The sequence below is a fragment of the Hibiscus syriacus genome, unplaced genomic scaffold (assembly GCF_006381635.1).
Source record: "Hibiscus syriacus cultivar Baekdansim isolate YM2019G1 unplaced genomic scaffold, ASM638163v2 tig00111192_pilon, whole genome shotgun sequence".
In the NCBI taxonomy this organism is placed as follows: Eukaryota; Viridiplantae; Streptophyta; class Magnoliopsida; order Malvales; family Malvaceae; genus Hibiscus; species Hibiscus syriacus.
In genome coordinates this window covers 167,128-177,379 of record NW_024063011.1, presented here as the reverse complement: position 1 = coordinate 177,379, position 10,252 = coordinate 167,128, and the positions used below count along the sequence as shown (strand labels likewise).

General features: G+C 36.7%; 2 long non-coding RNA genes across 2 annotated transcripts; one reads left to right on the top strand and one right to left on the bottom strand.

The window, feature by feature from the left end:
* On the bottom strand, nt 1–3,471 carry LOC120155490. The gene is made up of 3 exons (XR_005518972.1): nt 3,448–3,471; nt 385–444; nt 1–279 (listed from the first exon to the last, which is right to left on the bottom strand). It is a non-coding gene; the product is annotated as an uncharacterized LOC120155490 (long non-coding RNA).
* Nucleotides 3,472–3,868: 397 nt separating this feature from the next.
* On the top strand, nt 3,869–9,025 carry LOC120155491. The gene is made up of 3 exons (XR_005518973.1): nt 3,869–3,999; nt 6,972–6,977; nt 8,838–9,025. It is a non-coding gene; the product is annotated as an uncharacterized LOC120155491 (long non-coding RNA).
* The last annotated feature ends 1,227 nt before the right edge of the window (nt 9,026–10,252 follow it).

Genomic DNA, 10,252 nt, shown 5'->3' with positions numbered 1-10,252 from the left:
ACCGAAAATCTATGCTTCAACTGTCTTTTGAATGTAGGTTACATGGCGAATGACTTAAGTATGACGAGGCCCATTTAACAATGCACAACAAGAATGGTTTTGATCACAAACTTCTCCCAAAACAGATTCTTCAACCTCATTAACAGGATGCAGAAAGGGAGAAGACAGAAAAGAACCTAACAATAAAGGATAGGCACTAGCCATCAAGGAACTATCTTTTCAGCAGTTTCACGAGTTCAGGAACTTCTGAGCAGCTTCAAAACTCAGCCCCTCATACACCTGAAAATCATTAAAAATAGTCCAATCAAATACAGGAAATTGGAAAATGGAAATTGATAATAGAGATATACAATGGTAATGTTCGGATAACTAAATTAGACATACAAGTTTCTTGTGAACGTGTTGAAAAGCCTTGCAAAAATTTTCTGCCTCGACTTCACCAGCCTATGTCAATCAACAAGAAGACATTAACCTATGTCATTAAGCATAGGAACTGTATCACAGTAAAACAAACACTTATAAAGAGAACTTTAATTTGCAACCAACAGCTCAACAAAAATACCCCATAAGATCCTCAAATCCTAAAAAACAAGTGATAACATTTGGAGTTACAGGCAGGGACCATTTAAGCTGCAAAAGCTCTTTTATGGTTGATTTGGCGCGAAGTTGCAACACAAATAACTGCTGGCTAATGCAGAGACAAGGTTTGATTCAAACCTTTTTACCCTGTTAATTTCTATCTTAGAAAGATACCGTACAACACCAGCAACTGTGGGTAGGGCTTTCTTTCTTATCACTCTAGGTTCAATCCATATGACCTTCAGGCGCTACGTATGAAGTACACATCTTCCATAGAGGCAGGTTATAACCTACCTTTAAGAGTCTGTTTAAGGGAAAAGCTCTATCTCTCTCATCAAGCAATGGATGGCTATTATGCACCAACATTTATTCAAAATGCGATTTTCCGCCAATTTATATTCCCTAAAAGAGTACATATATGAGCTTAAAAACCTAATTACTGCTATGCATTATGAACAGCAGGACAATAAAGGTTCTCTGTCATATCAAATGCTCACTCTAGGAAACAATATAAAGCATCAAAATCAACGAAATTAACTACAAGATCTAAGTACAATACTTGAAATTTTGTTTATCTTCTTTCAGGGAGAATGCTTCTATTAAAAGAGAAAAAAATCAAAGACACCAGCAAGGTTGCCCCATGACAATAGCTCTCAATGATAAAAATTTTACAAGTACCACGTACTCCTCTATATCATCACAAAAAGATTCATGTTGCCCCAAAACTAATAAAAGGTACAATGCTTCACACAACACTAGTGGATAGCTGGATCTCTTGATGCAGTGCCATTGAAGAGAATGAAAAGCACTTTGCACCCTCAGTTATTAATATTAAAGCCCATAACCAACCGATTTTTTTTAAATGCAAAGTATGCAATATTTATCATCAGAAAGAGGTTTGAGAATTGTCAATTGTAACTAATAGAAAAGATCTTCAACCATGGCTGGAAGCCTGAAAGAGAAAAATAGATAGTGCAAGAATAATGGCTGAGATAATGTAAAGACCCTTCAAGAATCAAATTATTGGTGTTGTAAAAGCAACTCACTACAATGGCTTATTGCATTTCAAAAACTTATTTGAAGTTTCAAGTGACCAAAAATCGAATGATCATGGAAATTAAAGGCTTTAGGAAGAAGAATTTAGGGCGCCATAAATGGGAACCAGAGACCATGGGATGATCATTAAGTCCAGACAGAATCATATGGAAGGAAACTTCTACATATTTTAGTTACATGTTGGTAATGTGTGTGGCACATTCCGCTGTAGTTTTTGTATCTTAACACAAAAACCTCACGGGTACCTTGGTTTTAAAAGGCGCAAGGAGCACCTAGGCGCAAAAGGTCCCTGAAGCCTAGGCGCAAGGCTTAGGCGCTTGCCTTTCGTAGGGAGGCGCACTTTTATACTAAAAAACCTATAAATTAGTTATGGAACATATTTTATACTTAAAACAATATTATAAACATATCTATGCTAACAAGTTTATAAATTAATTGTATGAGTATATTTATACCCATTACCCACCGATTAACTCCTAAAATACTTGTATACAATATACTGATTTATACTTAAAGTTTTTAATATTTAAAACTATTATTTTATTTATTTTTTTAAACATATTTTAATCCCCTTTCACCAAAATCTACACTGTTATTGATTTATACTTATGTTTTTAATATTTAAAACTATTATTTCATTTATTATTAAATGATACAAATTTATTTTATTATCAATTTAAAATTTGTAATTATTATAAAAAAATAAAATTTTATAAGTAATTAATATTTAATTTAATATTTTTTTATTTTAAAAATTAAAATTAATTATGTATTATTAAATAACTAAATTTCTAAAAAAAAACATATACTTTGGGTTAAAAGCAGACAAAGGATGGAAGAAGTTATAATGGTTTGTTATAAAAAATAAACATTAGAGTTGTACTATAAATTTGGGCTATAGGGTTGGGTTTGTTAATAGGTCAAATATTAGGGTTAAGAAATGAGAAAATGTGATAAAAGAAAGAGTTTTCTAGTCTTCTTCAGCTGTCTTCTTCCTTTCTTTCTACTGCAATTCTTTTTTTATCTTCTTCTTTCTTAAACTTGTAATTTTCTCTTTCCATCGATATTTGAGTCAGTGGTCGTGGTCGTGGTAATACGTGTCTTCGACACGTCCACGCGAATACTATCTTTTTAGAGAAAATTCTTAAGAAACAAATGCAATACCGTCGTTACGATTTTGGACTATCGCAACGAACTTGGAATATCGCAATAAATTTAGAATAAATCGCAACGCGAACTTCGACTATCGCAACGAACTTGGACTATTGCAACGAATTTGGAATAAATCGCAACGCGAACTTCGACTATCGCAACGAACTTGGAATAAATCGCAACGCGAACTTGGACTATCGCAATGTGAATATGTAAATCGCAATGCGATAGTCGAAGTTCGCGTTGCGAATCTGGAAACTGATTTGCGATACCGGAGATCGCGTTGTGAATTATCGATCGCATTGCGATTTAGTTGGTCATTTTGACAAATCCAAAAAAAATTGATTAAAATCGTATATTATAAGACATTGGTCACTGAGGTTATTTTCTCTTTTTTTTAATTTCTTTAAGCACAAAAGGTGCAAGGTCCGTTTTCAGTGGAAGGAAAAAAATGACTAAGAAAGTACCTTGCCTCACAGGATCCACAGAAAATCATTTAAATTACCAGTTTAATTTTATATTCCAGTACTAGGTAATTTCATCAGCATTCCAGAAACTTCTAGACCGTTTATAGTAAGAAGAAAACAAATTCAATAAAACTTGCACGATTCAGACACTGAAAATTTTAATTAACTTGGAGTCATTATACTTTAGGCATACCTTATTCTCAGCTGCCAACTTTAGCTTCTGCCAAAAAGAATACTCGCAAGTAAACTAAAAGGAAGTTGTAAGAGACTTTTTCAAAATAATAATAAGCGATCCATTATTTCTCCAAACTTTGAAATACAAATTGATCAACTGATGACAGATCAATACTCTTGTCCATATTTCACAGAGATAACTTTGTTTTAGGGACCACACAATAACTTACCATGCAGATCCGTTCCTTGATTCTCTGTTTCCTTTCTTTCACCATCATGCCATGCATCTTGTCAATCCTTAATCTGTTTAGCAAAAGGCAAACATTACAAGCAAGCATATTACAGATCAAGCTACCATATTATAGAAAAGGGAGTAAGGAGGATCAATCAGTCATGGTAACCTCATTTGATGCCGAACAAGAAGCTGCTTGTCTCGATGAAGCTGACTCAGCCTGAAATTTTTAAAGATAATTTCAAACAAAAATGAATGTAAAAACTTCATATCAGAATGAATGCAGTCATGAGCATCAACATTATTGCATGAATCAGTTGTTCATAGTTATCAAAATCTGTTAGAATGATAGAGTGTGGTGTATGTGCGTGAGAGTTTGTGTGATAGTTAGTTTCAGTTAGTTACAGACTGTTAGAATGTTGTTAGGAAAGTTAGGTGCAGGCTGTTAAAACTGCACAGCAGTTACAGCCAGCTCAGCGATATGATTGTGTATATAACAGCAGCATAGCTTTGTAAATGAAAATAACACGTTTTCTGTATGAATTACATTACATCTGTTTTCAATATGGTATCTTTCGCCAAACGATTCGGGCAGTTTCTTTGCGCTTTTGCTGCTTAAAGAAGAAGAAGGAAGGTTCTAGTCATGAACACTGATCGATTAGCTTCTTCAATGGAGAATACGTCGAGGAATGCAAAAACATTCTCCAATAAGAGGGTTAATGTCATTCTTGATGAAGCAAATTTTCTGCTATGGAAGCAACAAGTGTTGCTCACAGTTCGTAGCCATAGATTGGAGAGGCTACTTACAGGCTTGGTGTCTGCTCCATCACAGACTGTGCTTAATGAGGCGGGTGAAGAGGTTCCGAACGAGCAATATGAGGAGTTCGTTGCACAGGACAGTGCTCTGGCATCCTGGTTATTGTCAACGATAAGTCCACAGTTACTACCTCAGTTCGTAGGAGCTGAAATGGCTTCTGCAGTCTGGAGTACAGTTCTTCAGTTCTTCTCGAACAGATCTACGACTGCTGTCATCAGCTTGCATTACAAGCTTCAGTCACTCAAGAAAGGTGATGAATCAATGAGAGTGTATCTCACTCGAGTTAAAGAGGTTTGCGATGCTCTAGCATCGTGTGGCAGTGCTGTGTCTCAGGCAGTGCAGGTGGCCAGCATTTTGAAGGGATTGCCTCGTGAATATCAACCTTTTGTAGCTGTTATAACCACAATGCGAGAGTCAGTATCTCTTGATGCTATTTACACAATGTTGCTCGATGCTGAGACTCAACTAGCTGAGTTCTGTGATCCAATTGAATCACTTCCTATGAGTGCACATGTTGCTCAAGGACAAATGACAAGAAAAGAAGTAGATCAGTCTGAGAGATCGGTTGCTTCTCGTCAGACGTACTCGCGTGGTCGATCAGCTGGTAGAGGACGGGGGTAGATCTCAGATGCAGTGCCAGTTATGCGGGAAGAATGGCCATTTGGTGGATCGGTGTTGGCATCGATTTGATGAGGACTTTCCTGGAGTTACAGCCAGCAATAACTCGTACTCAAAGACTGAATCAGGTACTGCCTACTATGCTGCGAATAAAGATGTTGGCTGTGAGTGTGGTGCTAGTCAGAAATCAAGTTATCAAAAGCCAACTGCAGACCGTGAGCACTGGATTGTGGACTCAGGTGCCACACATCATGTCACTTCTGATGGCATGAATATTTCTCAACCTACAGATTTCAACAATCCAGGTAAATTAATTGTTGGTGATGGTGTTGCATTAGATGTTAAGTCTATTGGGCAATCTCCCTTACATACATCTTCTCGTGTGTTGCTTTTAACCCCGATTTATTGCATGTACCAAGAATAACCAAGAACTTACTCTCGGTGTCAAAGCTTGCTAGGGATAACAACATTTTCTTTGAATTCCATGCACATGAGTGCCGCGTTCGTGATAAAAAAACCAGTGCAGTTTTGCTTCGAGGGAGAGAAGATGGTGGTTTGTACTCCTTTGTTGTGGGTTCATCGCTTGGAGATAGCTCTAAGCCAGCAGTTTATGCAACATAGTTCTCTACTTCTATGTATAATTTGTGGCATCAGCGTTTGGGTCATCCCTCGCATGATAGTCTAGTAAAGATTTGTAAGGAATTGGATGTAAGCTTGCCTTCAAATATAAATAAAACATGTGTTGCTTGTCGTTTAGGAAAGAGTCACAAATTGCCATTTCATGCATCAACAACAGTGTATAACACTCCTTTTCAGTTGGTATTTACAGACCTTTGGGGACCCGCACATATTGCTTCGAATGGTTACAAATATTATGTAACATTCGTTGATGCATGCACCAGACACTCATGGTTGTATTTGCTGAAAGATAAGGCTCAAGCAGTAAGTGCATTCGAGATGTTTCAGAAACTGGTTGAGGTTCAGTTTAATATGCCTATAAAGGCTGTGCAAAGTGATTGGGGAGGTGAGTATCGCAGGCTGTCGAGTCACTTATTGCGAAAGGGCATCATGCACAGGTTGACATGTCCACATACCTCCGAGCAGAATGGAGTGGTCGAACGCAAGCATCGTCATGTTATTGAACTAGCTCTCGTTCTACTTGCTCAAGCATCAATGCCTGTCAAAATTTGGGCATATACAGTGGATACAGCAGTTCATCTGATAAACAGGCTCCCTACGAGAGTTTTGCAAGGCATCTCACCGTTTGAGAAAACTTTTCCATAGGAAACCTGATTATGAGCAATTGAAGGTATTCGGGTGCCTTTGCTTCCCTCATTTGAGACCGTATTTACAGCACAAGCTGGATTTCAGGTCCAAGCCTTGCACTTTTTTAGGTTACAGTATGCATCACAAGGGGTTTCAGTGTCTTGCTGAGGATGGTAGGATCTATATAACAAGGCATGTGGTGTTTGATGAAATGCAGTTTCCGTTTGCAGGAAGAAGCAGTCATGAGTCTACTATAAGGAGTTGTCCCAGCTCGTTACAAGTGGTAACTGATGTTAGTAAACTGTTCAATGACAGAACCTACTGCTGAATTAAGCCATGAATGTATGGCCAGTACCAGTGGAGACTCGAATAGTGCACCTGGTGTTAATTCCAGTTCTGTAATGGCAGAGGATGCAAGTGTTGTGCCAGATGTCGAGCATCAAGTTCCAGGTGAAGTCTCGCATACTGGTCAAGATACTGGTGATGCTGGTCAAGATGATGATGCAAGTACTCATGCTAATGATCCAGGGTTGAACCAGTTGCATCCACCTGCAGAAAATGCATGCAATTTAGATAGTGCTTGTGTAAACATACATCCAATGATGACAAGAAGTAAGTGTGGTATAGTTAAGCCGAAAGCTTATACGATTGTTGCTGCTGATGAGGTTCCAGGTGATATTTATGAAGCACTAAAAACTTCTAACTGGAAAGAGGCTGTTCAAGCAGAAGTTCTTGCGTTACAAAGAAATAAGACCTGGTCACTTGTCAAGCTGCCTGCAGGACGTGAGGTTGTTGGCTGTAGGTGGCTGTTTCGAATAAAAAAGAAGGCTGATGGATCTGTTGAGAGACACAAAGCCCGCCTTGTTGCTAAAGGATATTCACAAGTACCAGGTTATGATTTTAAGGAAACATATAGTCCTGTTGTCAAGTTTCCAACGTTGAATGCAGTTCTTTCGATTGCAGTTGCAAAGGGTTGGTCCTTAAGGCAAATTGATGTGAATAATGCGTTTTTAAACGGTGATTTGACTGAGGAAGTGTTTATGCAGCAGCCACCTGGTTTTGAGGAATATGCTGCTGATGGTAGTTTGCTTGTGTGCAAACTTCATAAAGCGTTGTATGGGTTGAGACAAGCTCCAAGGAACTGGCATGACAAGCTTAAAGCCAGTTTAATTCGGCTTGGCTTTAGTGAATCTAAAGCTGATGTATCATTGTTTTGTTAAGAATGATGCAGGTTGCTATACATATATTCTTGTTTATGTTGATGATATCATACTCACAAGTGCTTCTTCATGTGTCGTTAATGCTGTGATACAAGCGTTGAATCAGGAGTTTTCCTTGAAGGATCTAGGAGAATTATCCTACTTCTTGGGCATTGAAGTCAAACGTAGCAAGGAGTCCTTGGTGCTGTCTCAAAAGAAATACATACTCGAACTGTTGGAAAGGACAGACTTATTGCATGCCACTCCCACTGCCACTCCAATGGTAGGATCTCCAAAGTTGACTCTGGAGGCTGGAGAGCTGTTAACAAATACACGTGAATATCGAAGCATCGTTGGTGCTTTACTGTATGCGTGTCATACGCGACCAGATATTGCATTTAGTGTCAACAAGGCTGCTCAGTATATGCATGCTCCACGAGAGTTGCATTTGACTGCAGTGAAGAGGATACTTCGATACCTAGCTGGAACGTTAAACTATGGTCTCACTTTTTCGAGTGCTGGCAAGTCACTTGAAGTTATGGCATTTGCTGATGCTGATTGGGGAGGCAGCCTTGATGACAGGAGGTCGGTGTCTGGCCATGTAGTGTTTCTTGGTGCATGTCCTGTAGTTTGGTGTTCAAGGAAACAGAAAACGGTTTCCAGGTCTACAATGGAGGCTGAATATCGAAGCGTTGCTGAGGCTGGAGCTGAAGTTACATGGATGAAGTCATTGTTAGGAGAGCTTGTCATAGAAACTAGCAATACACCTGTCATTTGGTGTGATAATACAAGTGCTGTTGCGTTAAGCACGAATCCAGTGTATCATGCTCAGTCAAAACATGTAGACATGGATGTGCATTTTATCCGTGAGAAAGTTGCAGCTCAACAATTGCAGGTAAACTATGTTCCAGCTTGTCATCAGGTGGCCGACGGTCTTACAAAGTTGTTGACAAAGGGAGCATTTGAAGTGTTTCGAGATCATTTGCGTGTTCTGCCTTTTCAATAAAGAAAGAGGAGTCGAAGGAGCGGGGAGAATGTTAGAATGATAGAGTGTGGTGTATGTGCGTGAGAGTTTGTGTGATAGTTAGTTTCAGTTAGTTACAGACTGTTAGAATGTTGTTAGGAAAGTTAGGTGCAGGCTGTTAAAACTGCACAGCAGTTACAGCCAGCTCAGCGATATGATTGTGTATATAACAGCAGCATAGCTTTGTAAATGAAAATAACACGTTTTCTGTATGAATTACATTACATCTGTTTTCAATAAAATCGAATACTAGATTGTTAAACTAGAAAACCACCTCCCATGAAACATTTTCTGAATGTAACTAAAACCAAGCATCAATTCGGATCTTTTCCTATTCAGTAGTGAGACCGTTAAAATTTAAAAAGCTTACAAAAGCATAATTTTCTCAACTTTGAGCATCTACATTAGTACTAAGGCTTTTCTTGGTTTGAAGGATGGAAAATATCGATGCCAGACTCAGATAAATGAATAACTAAGGAATTATTAGAGAACATGGTGAAGAAATAAAATTAATAATAAAAAAAGAGGGGCTTTGTCATTTACATGATAATCAGGAGATCGAACAACAGGGAAGAGATCGAGAAGGCGCCGAAATTCTAGTTGATCCATTTCTCTCGGCTGTTTGGGGCAAATCCTTGAGCTTTTGTATATCGTTTTGACTCAAAGGCAATTTACAAGTACGATTCTTACTATTTTACTATGACCAAAGTGTCCTTGGAATAATAATAGGCTTTTTACTTAAATATATATATATATTTAAAGACTTGATATAAAAATAATTTTTTAAATTAGATTCAAAATTGATTTTTTTTTAGTATTTAAAGAATTTTTATTAAAAGTAAGTGTCTAATATTTTTTCGTTACACTTTTAGATATCTATCGTTGAAAAAAATCGTTAATTGACAAGTGTTACATTCAAATTGTTTTAAAAAATATTTTTTTTTAAAATATTTTATTTTTAAAAATAAAAATTATAAACATGACACGCGTCACTTAACGATTTTTTTAACACCACCACCTAAAGAATAACGTAAAAAAACGTTAGACACCTATTTTGAACAAAAAATTCTTAGTATAAAAAATTACTTAATTAAATGTCAAACAAACAAAATTTTATTAACGTAAACCAAACTAATTAAGGAGATGATTGTTATCTTTAATGATCTCGAATTCAAACATTGACGATTACAGGATATTTGAATGTTTATTGTTAAAAGACGTTTACGACATATAATACCCTATATAAATAAATAAAAAAACTAAAGTTTATTGATTTTTCAACAGGTGTAAATTACCCAATGTATGATTGTACACGCAAACTTCAATTTTTTGTAGTTATATGATTGAAATTAAGATTTGATTCAAATGCTAAATTTGTACATAAACTTTAGTTTAATATGATATACACATAAAATTATTATTTTAATTAAATTATATATATTAAACTTTTATTTTGGTTCAGCTGTAAATATTTTGAAAAACAAATACATCAATTTCTTTTTATGTTGAATTAGTACAAGTGCCTGTATTTGCAAAATTGTAAACGAGAATGATGTTATGCTGATAGATGTAAATAATTTTCAAACAAAATGATGAACATAAATATGCGAGAGAATAAGCAAATTATGCAAACAAAACCATGAAGACTACAAATCTTTTCATCAATAT